The sequence below is a fragment of the Schistocerca nitens genome, chromosome 9, assembly GCF_023898315.1.
Source record: "Schistocerca nitens isolate TAMUIC-IGC-003100 chromosome 9, iqSchNite1.1, whole genome shotgun sequence".
Taxonomy (NCBI): domain Eukaryota; kingdom Metazoa; phylum Arthropoda; class Insecta; order Orthoptera; family Acrididae; genus Schistocerca; species Schistocerca nitens.
The window spans coordinates 453,149,739-453,161,667 of record NC_064622.1 but is presented as its reverse complement, the minus strand read 5'-3'; the positions used below and the strand labels follow the sequence as shown (position 1 = coordinate 453,161,667).

General features: G+C 52.4%; 40 non-coding genes across 40 annotated transcripts; 24 read left to right on the top strand and 16 right to left on the bottom strand.

Annotated features, from left to right (window-relative positions):
• Positions 1-9: 9 nt before the first annotated feature.
• Trnad-guc (transfer RNA aspartic acid (anticodon GUC)) lies at positions 10-81 on the top strand. The gene has a single exon. It is a non-coding gene; the product is annotated as a tRNA-Asp (tRNA).
• A 234-nt stretch (positions 82-315) lies between these two features.
• On the bottom strand, positions 316-387 carry Trnam-cau (transfer RNA methionine (anticodon CAU)). Its single transcript has one exon. It is a non-coding gene; the product is annotated as a tRNA-Met (tRNA).
• Positions 388-674: 287 nt separating this feature from the next.
• Trnar-acg (transfer RNA arginine (anticodon ACG)) lies at positions 675-747 on the bottom strand. The gene has a single exon. It is a non-coding gene; the product is annotated as a tRNA-Arg (tRNA).
• A 378-nt stretch (positions 748-1,125) lies between these two features.
• Positions 1,126-1,217, top strand: Trnai-uau (transfer RNA isoleucine (anticodon UAU)). The gene is given in 2 exon segments: positions 1,126-1,163; positions 1,182-1,217. It is a non-coding gene; the product is annotated as a tRNA-Ile (tRNA).
• Positions 1,218-1,324: 107 nt separating this feature from the next.
• On the top strand, positions 1,325-1,396 carry Trnad-guc (transfer RNA aspartic acid (anticodon GUC)). The gene has a single exon. It is a non-coding gene; the product is annotated as a tRNA-Asp (tRNA).
• A 107-nt stretch (positions 1,397-1,503) lies between these two features.
• Trnad-guc (transfer RNA aspartic acid (anticodon GUC)) lies at positions 1,504-1,575 on the top strand. Its single transcript has one exon. It is a non-coding gene; the product is annotated as a tRNA-Asp (tRNA).
• Positions 1,576-1,809: 234 nt separating this feature from the next.
• Positions 1,810-1,881, bottom strand: Trnam-cau (transfer RNA methionine (anticodon CAU)). Its single transcript has one exon. It is a non-coding gene; the product is annotated as a tRNA-Met (tRNA).
• A 287-nt stretch (positions 1,882-2,168) lies between these two features.
• Positions 2,169-2,241, bottom strand: Trnar-acg (transfer RNA arginine (anticodon ACG)). The gene has a single exon. It is a non-coding gene; the product is annotated as a tRNA-Arg (tRNA).
• A 378-nt stretch (positions 2,242-2,619) lies between these two features.
• On the top strand, positions 2,620-2,711 carry Trnai-uau (transfer RNA isoleucine (anticodon UAU)). The gene is given in 2 exon segments: positions 2,620-2,657; positions 2,676-2,711. It is a non-coding gene; the product is annotated as a tRNA-Ile (tRNA).
• Positions 2,712-2,818: 107 nt separating this feature from the next.
• Positions 2,819-2,890, top strand: Trnad-guc (transfer RNA aspartic acid (anticodon GUC)). The gene has a single exon. It is a non-coding gene; the product is annotated as a tRNA-Asp (tRNA).
• Positions 2,891-2,997: 107 nt separating this feature from the next.
• Trnad-guc (transfer RNA aspartic acid (anticodon GUC)) lies at positions 2,998-3,069 on the top strand. The gene has a single exon. It is a non-coding gene; the product is annotated as a tRNA-Asp (tRNA).
• Positions 3,070-3,303: 234 nt separating this feature from the next.
• Trnam-cau (transfer RNA methionine (anticodon CAU)) lies at positions 3,304-3,375 on the bottom strand. The gene has a single exon. It is a non-coding gene; the product is annotated as a tRNA-Met (tRNA).
• Positions 3,376-3,662: 287 nt separating this feature from the next.
• Positions 3,663-3,735, bottom strand: Trnar-acg (transfer RNA arginine (anticodon ACG)). The gene has a single exon. It is a non-coding gene; the product is annotated as a tRNA-Arg (tRNA).
• Positions 3,736-4,113: 378 nt separating this feature from the next.
• Positions 4,114-4,205, top strand: Trnai-uau (transfer RNA isoleucine (anticodon UAU)). Its single transcript is given in 2 exon segments — positions 4,114-4,151; positions 4,170-4,205. It is a non-coding gene; the product is annotated as a tRNA-Ile (tRNA).
• A 107-nt stretch (positions 4,206-4,312) lies between these two features.
• Positions 4,313-4,384, top strand: Trnad-guc (transfer RNA aspartic acid (anticodon GUC)). Its single transcript has one exon. It is a non-coding gene; the product is annotated as a tRNA-Asp (tRNA).
• A 107-nt stretch (positions 4,385-4,491) lies between these two features.
• On the top strand, positions 4,492-4,563 carry Trnad-guc (transfer RNA aspartic acid (anticodon GUC)). The gene has a single exon. It is a non-coding gene; the product is annotated as a tRNA-Asp (tRNA).
• Positions 4,564-4,797: 234 nt separating this feature from the next.
• On the bottom strand, positions 4,798-4,869 carry Trnam-cau (transfer RNA methionine (anticodon CAU)). The gene has a single exon. It is a non-coding gene; the product is annotated as a tRNA-Met (tRNA).
• Positions 4,870-5,156: 287 nt separating this feature from the next.
• Trnar-acg (transfer RNA arginine (anticodon ACG)) lies at positions 5,157-5,229 on the bottom strand. The gene has a single exon. It is a non-coding gene; the product is annotated as a tRNA-Arg (tRNA).
• A 378-nt stretch (positions 5,230-5,607) lies between these two features.
• On the top strand, positions 5,608-5,699 carry Trnai-uau (transfer RNA isoleucine (anticodon UAU)). The gene is given in 2 exon segments: positions 5,608-5,645; positions 5,664-5,699. It is a non-coding gene; the product is annotated as a tRNA-Ile (tRNA).
• A 107-nt stretch (positions 5,700-5,806) lies between these two features.
• Trnad-guc (transfer RNA aspartic acid (anticodon GUC)) lies at positions 5,807-5,878 on the top strand. Its single transcript has one exon. It is a non-coding gene; the product is annotated as a tRNA-Asp (tRNA).
• Positions 5,879-5,985: 107 nt separating this feature from the next.
• Trnad-guc (transfer RNA aspartic acid (anticodon GUC)) lies at positions 5,986-6,057 on the top strand. The gene has a single exon. It is a non-coding gene; the product is annotated as a tRNA-Asp (tRNA).
• A 234-nt stretch (positions 6,058-6,291) lies between these two features.
• On the bottom strand, positions 6,292-6,363 carry Trnam-cau (transfer RNA methionine (anticodon CAU)). The gene has a single exon. It is a non-coding gene; the product is annotated as a tRNA-Met (tRNA).
• A 287-nt stretch (positions 6,364-6,650) lies between these two features.
• On the bottom strand, positions 6,651-6,723 carry Trnar-acg (transfer RNA arginine (anticodon ACG)). The gene has a single exon. It is a non-coding gene; the product is annotated as a tRNA-Arg (tRNA).
• Positions 6,724-7,101: 378 nt separating this feature from the next.
• Positions 7,102-7,193, top strand: Trnai-uau (transfer RNA isoleucine (anticodon UAU)). The gene is given in 2 exon segments: positions 7,102-7,139; positions 7,158-7,193. It is a non-coding gene; the product is annotated as a tRNA-Ile (tRNA).
• Positions 7,194-7,300: 107 nt separating this feature from the next.
• Trnad-guc (transfer RNA aspartic acid (anticodon GUC)) lies at positions 7,301-7,372 on the top strand. Its single transcript has one exon. It is a non-coding gene; the product is annotated as a tRNA-Asp (tRNA).
• Positions 7,373-7,479: 107 nt separating this feature from the next.
• Trnad-guc (transfer RNA aspartic acid (anticodon GUC)) lies at positions 7,480-7,551 on the top strand. The gene has a single exon. It is a non-coding gene; the product is annotated as a tRNA-Asp (tRNA).
• Positions 7,552-7,785: 234 nt separating this feature from the next.
• Trnam-cau (transfer RNA methionine (anticodon CAU)) lies at positions 7,786-7,857 on the bottom strand. The gene has a single exon. It is a non-coding gene; the product is annotated as a tRNA-Met (tRNA).
• A 287-nt stretch (positions 7,858-8,144) lies between these two features.
• On the bottom strand, positions 8,145-8,217 carry Trnar-acg (transfer RNA arginine (anticodon ACG)). The gene has a single exon. It is a non-coding gene; the product is annotated as a tRNA-Arg (tRNA).
• A 378-nt stretch (positions 8,218-8,595) lies between these two features.
• Positions 8,596-8,687, top strand: Trnai-uau (transfer RNA isoleucine (anticodon UAU)). Its single transcript is given in 2 exon segments — positions 8,596-8,633; positions 8,652-8,687. It is a non-coding gene; the product is annotated as a tRNA-Ile (tRNA).
• A 107-nt stretch (positions 8,688-8,794) lies between these two features.
• Trnad-guc (transfer RNA aspartic acid (anticodon GUC)) lies at positions 8,795-8,866 on the top strand. The gene has a single exon. It is a non-coding gene; the product is annotated as a tRNA-Asp (tRNA).
• Positions 8,867-8,973: 107 nt separating this feature from the next.
• Trnad-guc (transfer RNA aspartic acid (anticodon GUC)) lies at positions 8,974-9,045 on the top strand. Its single transcript has one exon. It is a non-coding gene; the product is annotated as a tRNA-Asp (tRNA).
• Positions 9,046-9,279: 234 nt separating this feature from the next.
• Positions 9,280-9,351, bottom strand: Trnam-cau (transfer RNA methionine (anticodon CAU)). The gene has a single exon. It is a non-coding gene; the product is annotated as a tRNA-Met (tRNA).
• Positions 9,352-9,638: 287 nt separating this feature from the next.
• Trnar-acg (transfer RNA arginine (anticodon ACG)) lies at positions 9,639-9,711 on the bottom strand. Its single transcript has one exon. It is a non-coding gene; the product is annotated as a tRNA-Arg (tRNA).
• A 378-nt stretch (positions 9,712-10,089) lies between these two features.
• Trnai-uau (transfer RNA isoleucine (anticodon UAU)) lies at positions 10,090-10,181 on the top strand. The gene is given in 2 exon segments: positions 10,090-10,127; positions 10,146-10,181. It is a non-coding gene; the product is annotated as a tRNA-Ile (tRNA).
• Positions 10,182-10,288: 107 nt separating this feature from the next.
• Trnad-guc (transfer RNA aspartic acid (anticodon GUC)) lies at positions 10,289-10,360 on the top strand. Its single transcript has one exon. It is a non-coding gene; the product is annotated as a tRNA-Asp (tRNA).
• Positions 10,361-10,467: 107 nt separating this feature from the next.
• On the top strand, positions 10,468-10,539 carry Trnad-guc (transfer RNA aspartic acid (anticodon GUC)). Its single transcript has one exon. It is a non-coding gene; the product is annotated as a tRNA-Asp (tRNA).
• A 234-nt stretch (positions 10,540-10,773) lies between these two features.
• On the bottom strand, positions 10,774-10,845 carry Trnam-cau (transfer RNA methionine (anticodon CAU)). The gene has a single exon. It is a non-coding gene; the product is annotated as a tRNA-Met (tRNA).
• A 287-nt stretch (positions 10,846-11,132) lies between these two features.
• Positions 11,133-11,205, bottom strand: Trnar-acg (transfer RNA arginine (anticodon ACG)). Its single transcript has one exon. It is a non-coding gene; the product is annotated as a tRNA-Arg (tRNA).
• A 378-nt stretch (positions 11,206-11,583) lies between these two features.
• On the top strand, positions 11,584-11,675 carry Trnai-uau (transfer RNA isoleucine (anticodon UAU)). The gene is given in 2 exon segments: positions 11,584-11,621; positions 11,640-11,675. It is a non-coding gene; the product is annotated as a tRNA-Ile (tRNA).
• A 107-nt stretch (positions 11,676-11,782) lies between these two features.
• Positions 11,783-11,854, top strand: Trnad-guc (transfer RNA aspartic acid (anticodon GUC)). Its single transcript has one exon. It is a non-coding gene; the product is annotated as a tRNA-Asp (tRNA).
• Positions 11,855-11,929: the final 75 nt, after the last annotated feature.

Genomic DNA, 11,929 nt, shown 5'->3' with positions numbered 1-11,929 from the left:
TGCATCCCGTCCTCGGTAGTATAGTGGTTAGTATCCCCGCCTGTCACGCGGGAGACCGGGGTTCGATTCCCCGCCGGGGAGACGCGATTTTTATCTCACAAACCTGCTCGAGTGTTGCGCGTGTGGGGCGGAAGAGCATTAACTTTGCCATTGACTTGCTGCAAAATCTTAAAAAATGATGCATCATAGGAAGTAGTTCTCGCATTCTTCACACTTCAGAATTACGGGGTTTGCTTTTGAGGCTGAATCAATGCCCCCAGCCGACTCTCTAGGCGTAATAATCGTGCTCGACACAATCAGGAAAAGAAATAATTTTAGCAGAGCGTGGTTTCGATCCACGGACCTCTGGGTTATGGGCCCAGCACGCTTCCACTGCGCCACTCTGCTGTGTGGGTGTATACTGGCTCTTCGTCACATCACTTGGGACACTTGGGCAGTGTTGTCTGCGTCGCTTTCACGCGCCTACATTTGATTGCGTAACATCTCCTACAGCTCTCAGCTTGACTTGTCTCGACTTTGCTCGACTGACGCTACGCTGACGCTTGCACGCAGCGATATTTACCACGATCGCCTCGACATGCAGCTGCGAGATGCACAGGAGTAACAAAGCACTGCACGATGCGGCGACATACGAAATCCACTGCCCAGCTACGCGTTGGCAACTAACAAAATGCCGACCCTGCCAGGATTCGAACCTGGAATCTTCTGATCCGTAGTCAGACGCGTTATCCGTTGCGCCACAGGGCCAGTGGCAGCATTTCTCGCTACGAGACAAGTGCAATTCGCTAAGAAACGTGTTCTCCAGGGCTCATCAAGCTCCCAAGGAAGGCACCACTCGTCCAGCTGCGTGGTCGCGGTGCGCCTGCAGAGCTTGGAGCTTGCCACACATCTGCGCTCGCTGTTCGACAGGTAGCACGAGGCAAGGCGCGCGTTTTTCTGCATTTTTTCGATGACGAGAGGCGGTTGATGTGCATGTAAGCGTAGCATATCAAACACGAATAGCACGAAGCATTCGTACTTAGGTGCCAAAGTCGCAGTATGGCCGCAGGTGGCGATCATATGTTTTTGTAGCCACCACTGGTTTGCAGCAAAGCGAATATGGCTAACTGAGAGCGTTTCGCTGTAGCCCCAGTGGCGCAATTGGTTAGCGCACGGTACTTATAAGGCAGTAGCCGTGAGCAATGCCGGGGTTGTGAGTTCGAGCCTCACCTGGGGCATACTTTTATTTCGTAGCAGCTGTCTCTGACAGCATCGGGAGGCTACATTTCAGATGTATCAGCTATGTCAGCAAGATTAATGTGCATTATAGGCGCTAGTTGCGTCTTCCTCGGTAGTATAGTGGTTAGTATCCCCGCCTGTCACGCGGGAGACCGGGGTTCGATTCCCCGCCGGGGAGGCACACTAGATTTTTAATTATTGCACTATCAGTCGCCGAACTTAGTGTAGACCGTTTACAGCTACTTGCAACAAGTGTCTCCCACACAGACAGCTGCCTGCATCCCGTCCTCGGTAGTATAGTGGTTAGTATCCCCGCCTGTCACGCGGGAGACCGGGGTTCGATTCCCCGCCGGGGAGACGCGATTTTTATCTCACAAACCTGCTCGAGTGTTGCGCGTGTGGGGCGGAAGAGCATTAACTTTGCCATTGACTTGCTGCAAAATCTTAAAAAATGATGCATCATAGGAAGTAGTTCTCGCATTCTTCACACTTCAGAATTACGGGGTTTGCTTTTGAGGCTGAATCAATGCCCCCAGCCGACTCTCTAGGCGTAATAATCGTGCTCGACACAATCAGGAAAAGAAATAATTTTAGCAGAGCGTGGTTTCGATCCACGGACCTCTGGGTTATGGGCCCAGCACGCTTCCACTGCGCCACTCTGCTGTGTGGGTGTATACTGGCTCTTCGTCACATCACTTGGGACACTTGGGCAGTGTTGTCTGCGTCGCTTTCACACGCCTACATTTGATTGCGTAACATCTCCTACAGCTCTCAGCTTGACTTGTCTCGACTTTGCTCGACTGACGCTACGCTGACGCTTGCACGCAGCGATATTTACCACGATCGCCTCGACATGCAGCTGCGAGATGCACAGGAGTAACAAAGCACTGCACGATGCGGCGACATACGAAATCCACTGCCCAGCTACGCGTTGGCAACTAACAAAATGCCGACCCTGCCAGGATTCGAACCTGGAATCTTCTGATCCGTAGTCAGACGCGTTATCCGTTGCGCCACAGGGCCAGTGGCAGCATTTCTCGCTACGAGACAAGTGCAATTCGCTAAGAAACGTGTTCTCCAGGGCTCATCAAGCTCCCAAGGAAGGCACCACTCGTCCAGCTGCGTGGTCGCGGTGCGCCTGCAGAGCTTGGAGCTTGCCACACATCTGCGCTCGCTGTTCGACAGGTAGCACGAGGCAAGGCGCGCGTTTTTCTGCATTTTTTCGATGACGAGAGGCGGTTGATGTGCATGTAAGCGTAGCATATCAAACACGAATAGCACGAAGCATTCGTACTTAGGTGCCAAAGTCGCAGTATGGCCGCAGGTGGCGATCATATGTTTTTGTAGCCACCACTGGTTTGCAGCAAAGCGAATATGGCTAACTGAGAGCGTTTCGCTGTAGCCCCAGTGGCGCAATTGGTTAGCGCACGGTACTTATAAGGCAGTAGCCGTGAGCAATGCCGGGGTTGTGAGTTCGAGCCTCACCTGGGGCATACTTTTATTTCGTAGCAGCTGTCTCTGACAGCATCGGGAGGCTACATTTCAGATGTATCAGCTATGTCAGCAAGATTAATGTGCATTATAGGCGCTAGTTGCGTCTTCCTCGGTAGTATAGTGGTTAGTATCCCCGCCTGTCACGCGGGAGACCGGGGTTCGATTCCCCGCCGGGGAGGCACACTAGATTTTTAATTATTGCACTATCAGTCGCCGAACTTAGTGTAGACCGTTTACAGCTACTTGCAACAAGTGTCTCCCACACAGACAGCTGCCTGCATCCCGTCCTCGGTAGTATAGTGGTTAGTATCCCCGCCTGTCACGCGGGAGACCGGGGTTCGATTCCCCGCCGGGGAGACGCGATTTTTATCTCACAAACCTGCTCGAGTGTTGCGCGTGTGGGGCGGAAGAGCATTAACTTTGCCATTGACTTGCTGCAAAATCTTAAAAAATGATGCATCATAGGAAGTAGTTCTCGCATTCTTCACACTTCAGAATTACGGGGTTTGCTTTTGAGGCTGAATCAATGCCCCCAGCCGACTCTCTAGGCGTAATAATCGTGCTCGACACAATCAGGAAAAGAAATAATTTTAGCAGAGCGTGGTTTCGATCCACGGACCTCTGGGTTATGGGCCCAGCACGCTTCCACTGCGCCACTCTGCTGTGTGGGTGTATACTGGCTCTTCGTCACATCACTTGGGACACTTGGGCAGTGTTGTCTGCGTCGCTTTCACGCGCCTACATTTGATTGCGTAACATCTCCTACAGCTCTCAGCTTGACTTGTCTCGACTTTGCTCGACTGACGCTACGCTGACGCTTGCACGCAGCGATATTTACCACGATCGCCTCGACATGCAGCTGCGAGATGCACAGGAGTAACAAAGCACTGCACGATGCGGCGACATACGAAATCCACTGCCCAGCTACGCGTTGGCAACTAACAAAATGCCGACCCTGCCAGGATTCGAACCTGGAATCTTCTGATCCGTAGTCAGACGCGTTATCCGTTGCGCCACAGGGCCAGTGGCAGCATTTCTCGCTACGAGACAAGTGCAATTCGCTAAGAAACGTGTTCTCCAGGGCTCATCAAGCTCCCAAGGAAGGCACCACTCGTCCAGCTGCGTGGTCGCGGTGCGCCTGCAGAGCTTGGAGCTTGCCACACATCTGCGCTCGCTGTTCGACAGGTAGCACGAGGCAAGGCGCGCGTTTTTCTGCATTTTTTCGATGACGAGAGGCGGTTGATGTGCATGTAAGCGTAGCATATCAAACACGAATAGCACGAAGCATTCGTACTTAGGTGCCAAAGTCGCAGTATGGCCGCAGGTGGCGATCATATGTTTTTGTAGCCACCACTGGTTTGCAGCAAAGCGAATATGGCTAACTGAGAGCGTTTCGCTGTAGCCCCAGTGGCGCAATTGGTTAGCGCACGGTACTTATAAGGCAGTAGCCGTGAGCAATGCCGGGGTTGTGAGTTCGAGCCTCACCTGGGGCATACTTTTATTTCGTAGCAGCTGTCTCTGACAGCATCGGGAGGCTACATTTCAGATGTATCAGCTATGTCAGCAAGATTAATGTGCATTATAGGCGCTAGTTGCGTCTTCCTCGGTAGTATAGTGGTTAGTATCCCCGCCTGTCACGCGGGAGACCGGGGTTCGATTCCCCGCCGGGGAGGCACACTAGATTTTTAATTATTGCACTATCAGTCGCCGAACTTAGTGTAGACCGTTTACAGCTACTTGCAACAAGTGTCTCCCACACAGACAGCTGCCTGCATCCCGTCCTCGGTAGTATAGTGGTTAGTATCCCCGCCTGTCACGCGGGAGACCGGGGTTCGATTCCCCGCCGGGGAGACGCGATTTTTATCTCACAAACCTGCTCGAGTGTTGCGCGTGTGGGGCGGAAGAGCATTAACTTTGCCATTGACTTGCTGCAAAATCTTAAAAAATGATGCATCATAGGAAGTAGTTCTCGCATTCTTCACACTTCAGAATTACGGGGTTTGCTTTTGAGGCTGAATCAATGCCCCCAGCCGACTCTCTAGGCGTAATAATCGTGCTCGACACAATCAGGAAAAGAAATAATTTTAGCAGAGCGTGGTTTCGATCCACGGACCTCTGGGTTATGGGCCCAGCACGCTTCCACTGCGCCACTCTGCTGTGTGGGTGTATACTGGCTCTTCGTCACATCACTTGGGACACTTGGGCAGTGTTGTCTGCGTCGCTTTCACGCGCCTACATTTGATTGCGTAACATCTCCTACAGCTCTCAGCTTGACTTGTCTCGACTTTGCTCGACTGACGCTACGCTGACGCTTGCACGCAGCGATATTTACCACGATCGCCTCGACATGCAGCTGCGAGATGCACAGGAGTAACAAAGCACTGCACGATGCGGCGACATACGAAATCCACTGCCCAGCTACGCGTTGGCAACTAACAAAATGCCGACCCTGCCAGGATTCGAACCTGGAATCTTCTGATCCGTAGTCAGACGCGTTATCCGTTGCGCCACAGGGCCAGTGGCAGCATTTCTCGCTACGAGACAAGTGCAATTCGCTAAGAAACGTGTTCTCCAGGGCTCATCAAGCTCCCAAGGAAGGCACCACTCGTCCAGCTGCGTGGTCGCGGTGCGCCTGCAGAGCTTGGAGCTTGCCACACATCTGCGCTCGCTGTTCGACAGGTAGCACGAGGCAAGGCGCGCGTTTTTCTGCATTTTTTCGATGACGAGAGGCGGTTGATGTGCATGTAAGCGTAGCATATCAAACACGAATAGCACGAAGCATTCGTACTTAGGTGCCAAAGTCGCAGTATGGCCGCAGGTGGCGATCATATGTTTTTGTAGCCACCACTGGTTTGCAGCAAAGCGAATATGGCTAACTGAGAGCGTTTCGCTGTAGCCCCAGTGGCGCAATTGGTTAGCGCACGGTACTTATAAGGCAGTAGCCGTGAGCAATGCCGGGGTTGTGAGTTCGAGCCTCACCTGGGGCATACTTTTATTTCGTAGCAGCTGTCTCTGACAGCATCGGGAGGCTACATTTCAGATGTATCAGCTATGTCAGCAAGATTAATGTGCATTATAGGCGCTAGTTGCGTCTTCCTCGGTAGTATAGTGGTTAGTATCCCCGCCTGTCACGCGGGAGACCGGGGTTCGATTCCCCGCCGGGGAGGCACACTAGATTTTTAATTATTGCACTATCAGTCGCCGAACTTAGTGTAGACCGTTTACAGCTACTTGCAACAAGTGTCTCCCACACAGACAGCTGCCTGCATCCCGTCCTCGGTAGTATAGTGGTTAGTATCCCCGCCTGTCACGCGGGAGACCGGGGTTCGATTCCCCGCCGGGGAGACGCGATTTTTATCTCACAAACCTGCTCGAGTGTTGCGCGTGTGGGGCGGAAGAGCATTAACTTTGCCATTGACTTGCTGCAAAATCTTAAAAAATGATGCATCATAGGAAGTAGTTCTCGCATTCTTCACACTTCAGAATTACGGGGTTTGCTTTTGAGGCTGAATCAATGCCCCCAGCCGACTCTCTAGGCGTAATAATCGTGCTCGACACAATCAGGAAAAGAAATAATTTTAGCAGAGCGTGGTTTCGATCCACGGACCTCTGGGTTATGGGCCCAGCACGCTTCCACTGCGCCACTCTGCTGTGTGGGTGTATACTGGCTCTTCGTCACATCACTTGGGACACTTGGGCAGTGTTGTCTGCGTCGCTTTCACGCGCCTACATTTGATTGCGTAACATCTCCTACAGCTCTCAGCTTGACTTGTCTCGACTTTGCTCGACTGACGCTACGCTGACGCTTGCACGCAGCGATATTTACCACGATCGCCTCGACATGCAGCTGCGAGATGCACAGGAGTAACAAAGCACTGCACGATGCGGCGACATACGAAATCCACTGCCCAGCTACGCGTTGGCAACTAACAAAATGCCGACCCTGCCAGGATTCGAACCTGGAATCTTCTGATCCGTAGTCAGACGCGTTATCCGTTGCGCCACAGGGCCAGTGGCAGCATTTCTCGCTACGAGACAAGTGCAATTCGCTAAGAAACGTGTTCTCCAGGGCTCATCAAGCTCCCAAGGAAGGCACCACTCGTCCAGCTGCGTGGTCGCGGTGCGCCTGCAGAGCTTGGAGCTTGCCACACATCTGCGCTCGCTGTTCGACAGGTAGCACGAGGCAAGGCGCGCGTTTTTCTGCATTTTTTCGATGACGAGAGGCGGTTGATGTGCATGTAAGCGTAGCATATCAAACACGAATAGCACGAAGCATTCGTACTTAGGTGCCAAAGTCGCAGTATGGCCGCAGGTGGCGATCATATGTTTTTGTAGCCACCACTGGTTTGCAGCAAAGCGAATATGGCTAACTGAGAGCGTTTCGCTGTAGCCCCAGTGGCGCAATTGGTTAGCGCACGGTACTTATAAGGCAGTAGCCGTGAGCAATGCCGGGGTTGTGAGTTCGAGCCTCACCTGGGGCATACTTTTATTTCGTAGCAGCTGTCTCTGACAGCATCGGGAGGCTACATTTCAGATGTATCAGCTATGTCAGCAAGATTAATGTGCATTATAGGCGCTAGTTGCGTCTTCCTCGGTAGTATAGTGGTTAGTATCCCCGCCTGTCACGCGGGAGACCGGGGTTCGATTCCCCGCCGGGGAGGCACACTAGATTTTTAATTATTGCACTATCAGTCGCCGAACTTAGTGTAGACCGTTTACAGCTACTTGCAACAAGTGTCTCCCACACAGACAGCTGCCTGCATCCCGTCCTCGGTAGTATAGTGGTTAGTATCCCCGCCTGTCACGCGGGAGACCGGGGTTCGATTCCCCGCCGGGGAGACGCGATTTTTATCTCACAAACCTGCTCGAGTGTTGCGCGTGTGGGGCGGAAGAGCATTAACTTTGCCATTGACTTGCTGCAAAATCTTAAAAAATGATGCATCATAGGAAGTAGTTCTCGCATTCTTCACACTTCAGAATTACGGGGTTTGCTTTTGAGGCTGAATCAATGCCCCCAGCCGACTCTCTAGGCGTAATAATCGTGCTCGACACAATCAGGAAAAGAAATAATTTTAGCAGAGCGTGGTTTCGATCCACGGACCTCTGGGTTATGGGCCCAGCACGCTTCCACTGCGCCACTCTGCTGTGTGGGTGTATACTGGCTCTTCGTCACATCACTTGGGACACTTGGGCAGTGTTGTCTGCGTCGCTTTCACACGCCTACATTTGATTGCGTAACATCTCCTACAGCTCTCAGCTTGACTTGTCTCGACTTTGCTCGACTGACGCTACGCTGACGCTTGCACGCAGCGATATTTACCACGATCGCCTCGACATGCAGCTGCGAGATGCACAGGAGTAACAAAGCACTGCACGATGCGGCGACATACGAAATCCACTGCCCAGCTACGCGTTGGCAACTAACAAAATGCCGACCCTGCCAGGATTCGAACCTGGAATCTTCTGATCCGTAGTCAGACGCGTTATCCGTTGCGCCACAGGGCCAGTGGCAGCATTTCTCGCTACGAGACAAGTGCAATTCGCTAAGAAACGTGTTCTCCAGGGCTCATCAAGCTCCCAAGGAAGGCACCACTCGTCCAGCTGCGTGGTCGCGGTGCGCCTGCAGAGCTTGGAGCTTGCCACACATCTGCGCTCGCTGTTCGACAGGTAGCACGAGGCAAGGCGCGCGTTTTTCTGCATTTTTTCGATGACGAGAGGCGGTTGATGTGCATGTAAGCGTAGCATATCAAACACGAATAGCACGAAGCATTCGTACTTAGGTGCCAAAGTCGCAGTATGGCCGCAGGTGGCGATCATATGTTTTTGTAGCCACCACTGGTTTGCAGCAAAGCGAATATGGCTAACTGAGAGCGTTTCGCTGTAGCCCCAGTGGCGCAATTGGTTAGCGCACGGTACTTATAAGGCAGTAGCCGTGAGCAATGCCGGGGTTGTGAGTTCGAGCCTCACCTGGGGCATACTTTTATTTCGTAGCAGCTGTCTCTGACAGCATCGGGAGGCTACATTTCAGATGTATCAGCTATGTCAGCAAGATTAATGTGCATTATAGGCGCTAGTTGCGTCTTCCTCGGTAGTATAGTGGTTAGTATCCCCGCCTGTCACGCGGGAGACCGGGGTTCGATTCCCCGCCGGGGAGGCACACTAGATTTTTAATTATTGCACTATCAGTCGCCGAACTTAGTGTAGACCGTTTACAGCTACTTGCAACAAGTGTCTCCCACACAGACAGCTGCCTGCATCCCGTCCTCGGTAGTATAGTGGTTAGTATCCCCGCCTGTCACGCGGGAGACCGGGGTTCGATTCCCCGCCGGGGAGACGCGATTTTTATCTCACAAACCTGCTCGAGTGTTGCGCGTGTGGGGCGGAAGAGCATTAACTTTGCCATTGACTTGCTGCAAAATCTTAAAAAATGATGCATCATAGGAAGTAGTTCTCGCATTCTTCACACTTCAGAATTACGGGGTTTGCTTTTGAGGCTGAATCAATGCCCCCAGCCGACTCTCTAGGCGTAATAATCGTGCTCGACACAATCAGGAAAAGAAATAATTTTAGCAGAGCGTGGTTTCGATCCACGGACCTCTGGGTTATGGGCCCAGCACGCTTCCACTGCGCCACTCTGCTGTGTGGGTGTATACTGGCTCTTCGTCACATCACTTGGGACACTTGGGCAGTGTTGTCTGCGTCGCTTTCACGCGCCTACATTTGATTGCGTAACATCTCCTACAGCTCTCAGCTTGACTTGTCTCGACTTTGCTCGACTGACGCTACGCTGACGCTTGCACGCAGCGATATTTACCACGATCGCCTCGACATGCAGCTGCGAGATGCACAGGAGTAACAAAGCACTGCACGATGCGGCGACATACGAAATCCACTGCCCAGCTACGCGTTGGCAACTAACAAAATGCCGACCCTGCCAGGATTCGAACCTGGAATCTTCTGATCCGTAGTCAGACGCGTTATCCGTTGCGCCACAGGGCCAGTGGCAGCATTTCTCGCTACGAGACAAGTGCAATTCGCTAAGAAACGTGTTCTCCAGGGCTCATCAAGCTCCCAAGGAAGGCACCACTCGTCCAGCTGCGTGGTCGCGGTGCGCCTGCAGAGCTTGGAGCTTGCCACACATCTGCGCTCGCTGTTCGACAGGTAGCACGAGGCAAGGCGCGCGTTTTTCTGCATTTTTTCGATGACGAGAGGCGGTTGATGTGCATGTAAGCGTAGCATATCAAACACGAATAGCACGAAGCATTCGTACTTAGGTGCCAAAGTCGCAGTATGGCCGCAGGTGGCGATCATATGTTTTTGTAGCCACCACTGGTTTGCAGCAAAGCGAATATGGCTAACTGAGAGCGTTTCGCTGTAGCCCCAGTGGCGCAATTGGTTAGCGCACGGTACTTATAAGGCAGTAGCCGTGAGCAATGCCGGGGTTGTGAGTTCGAGCCTCACCTGGGGCATACTTTTATTTCGTAGCAGCTGTCTCTGACAGCATCGGGAGGCTACATTTCAGATGTATCAGCTATGTCAGCAAGATTAATGTGCATTATAGGCGCTAGTTGCGTCTTCCTCGGTAGTATAGTGGTTAGTATCCCCGCCTGTCACGCGGGAGACCGGGGTTCGATTCCCCGCCGGGGAGGCACACTAGATTTTTAATTATTGCACTATCAGTCGCCGAACTTAGTGTAGACCGTTTACAGCTACTTGCAACAAGTGTCTCCCACACAGACAGCTGCCTGCATCCCGTCCTCGGTAGTATAGTGGTTAGTATCCCCGCCTGTCACGCGGGAGACCGGGGTTCGATTCCCCGCCGGGGAGACGCGATTTTTATCTCACAAACCTGCTCGAGTGTTGCGCGTGTGGGGCGGAAGAGCATTAACTTTGCCATTGACTTGCTGCAAAATCTTAAAAAATGATGCATCATAGGAAGTAGTTCTCGCATTCTTCACACTTCAGAATTACGGGGTTTGCTTTTGAGGCTGAATCAATGCCCCCAGCCGACTCTCTAGGCGTAATAATCGTGCTCGACACAATCAGGAAAAGAAATAATTTTAGCAGAGCGTGGTTTCGATCCACGGACCTCTGGGTTATGGGCCCAGCACGCTTCCACTGCGCCACTCTGCTGTGTGGGTGTATACTGGCTCTTCGTCACATCACTTGGGACACTTGGGCAGTGTTGTCTGCGTCGCTTTCACGCGCCTACATTTGATTGCGTAACATCTCCTACAGCTCTCAGCTTGACTTGTCTCGACTTTGCTCGACTGACGCTACGCTGACGCTTGCACGCAGCGATATTTACCACGATCGCCTCGACATGCAGCTGCGAGATGCACAGGAGTAACAAAGCACTGCACGATGCGGCGACATACGAAATCCACTGCCCAGCTACGCGTTGGCAACTAACAAAATGCCGACCCTGCCAGGATTCGAACCTGGAATCTTCTGATCCGTAGTCAGACGCGTTATCCGTTGCGCCACAGGGCCAGTGGCAGCATTTCTCGCTACGAGACAAGTGCAATTCGCTAAGAAACGTGTTCTCCAGGGCTCATCAAGCTCCCAAGGAAGGCACCACTCGTCCAGCTGCGTGGTCGCGGTGCGCCTGCAGAGCTTGGAGCTTGCCACACATCTGCGCTCGCTGTTCGACAGGTAGCACGAGGCAAGGCGCGCGTTTTTCTGCATTTTTTCGATGACGAGAGGCGGTTGATGTGCATGTAAGCGTAGCATATCAAACACGAATAGCACGAAGCATTCGTACTTAGGTGCCAAAGTCGCAGTATGGCCGCAGGTGGCGATCATATGTTTTTGTAGCCACCACTGGTTTGCAGCAAAGCGAATATGGCTAACTGAGAGCGTTTCGCTGTAGCCCCAGTGGCGCAATTGGTTAGCGCACGGTACTTATAAGGCAGTAGCCGTGAGCAATGCCGGGGTTGTGAGTTCGAGCCTCACCTGGGGCATACTTTTATTTCGTAGCAGCTGTCTCTGACAGCATCGGGAGGCTACATTTCAGATGTATCAGCTATGTCAGCAAGATTAATGTGCATTATAGGCGCTAGTTGCGTCTTCCTCGGTAGTATAGTGGTTAGTATCCCCGCCTGTCACGCGGGAGACCGGGGTTCGATTCCCCGCCGGGGAGGCACACTAGATTTTTAATTATTGCACTATCAGTCGCCGAACTTAGTGTAGACCGTTTACAGCTACTTGCAACAAG